At 33.6% G+C, this 1,272-nt stretch overlaps 1 non-coding gene across 1 annotated transcript; it reads left to right on the top strand.

The window, feature by feature from the left end:
- The first annotated feature begins 783 nt into the window (after positions 1-783).
- On the top strand, positions 784-855 carry TRNAQ-CUG (transfer RNA glutamine (anticodon CUG)). Its single transcript has one exon. It is a non-coding gene; the product is annotated as a tRNA-Gln (tRNA).
- The last annotated feature ends 417 nt before the right edge of the window (positions 856-1,272 follow it).

Raw genomic sequence — 1,272 nt, 5'->3', positions numbered from 1 at the left:
TTGGAGATCAACTGTTGTAAATCAGCATGAAAAACATTTTCTTTTCACGATTTCCATACTAATATAAAACAACATTTTTACTAGCTGAATGAGATCATCATTTGGGGTCCTCTATGTTTGATTGAAGAAAACTTCTCATTCAAAATGTGCTATTTTCGCCTTATCAATAGCGGGAAAGCTTAAAAAAGTGATGCTGTGAATCACCCATCTGAAATGCGTTTGAGAAAATCAGAATATGATTTTATAATGGCTAACTACTTTGTGAAGAAATTTGATGTCAAAGTATTTTAAAGTTTGTATTGATGTAACTTGTTCAAGCTGATGGACATTTTGAAAGCATTCAATAATTGACTCTTTCAACCTACTGGTGTTGGATTTGAGCTATCAATGAACAAAGATGAAGAAATGGAAAAGCTCAAGAGTAATAAAAAATGTCCCTCCAAGGTTTCAAATCGGATCATTGGATGCAAAGTCCAAATTGCCAACCATTGCTCTATGGAGCCACCCATGCAGGAGACAGAGACATTGCTTCAGTAGTCTGGAAATGTAGACTGTTTTATTATGCTACAGGCAAAGATGAACAGTGTGATATAACTTTTATATTCAAATAAACATTTGAATATTTAACACTTTTATAGAGAATATAGCTGAAAAGAATCAAATCACATTAAAGCTCTATCCACTATGACCATTCAAATGAGATATCTTTTTATCAATATAAGAGAAGGCCATCACTGATGCGCTCTCTTTTGTCTCAATGGAAAAGTCACTCTTGTGTGAGAGGGTTCCATGGTGTAATGGTTAGCACTCTGGACTCTGAATCCAACGATCCGAGTTCAAATCTCGGTGGGACCTACTACAATTATGAGATTCACTGTTTAACTCATTTTTTAGAATTTGGTCTAGAAAAAACATAATATCAATGTTTTATACTGATGCGTATGAACGCATAAGTATGTATAGATGCATACATAGCTTTATCCGTCTAGATAGCTGTTAGACAATATGAACATATCAATTATTCATTAACATAAATATTGAAGCTGAACCTAGAAACTGTTCTTTCACATCCACATTGTAAACATGAGTTTATTTTCCTTTCTCATCTATATGGCCAGTAATGAGATAGTTCATTTTTGCTGATTTCTTAGCTGACAACATGCTGGACTTACACAGTGCATTTCATTGTGAATGTCTTTAAAAGTGAATTTCAGATTCACACCTTTGACATGTCTTTCAAAAGATTCAACTTTTTTGGTTGTGGATTTACTG

Source organism: Triturus cristatus, chromosome 5_2, assembly GCF_964204655.1.
Source record: "Triturus cristatus chromosome 5_2, aTriCri1.1, whole genome shotgun sequence".
NCBI lineage: Eukaryota > Metazoa > Chordata > Amphibia > Caudata > Salamandridae > Triturus > Triturus cristatus.
Note: the sequence above shows the minus strand (reverse complement) of the source record. Positions and strands in the feature narration are given on the sequence as shown.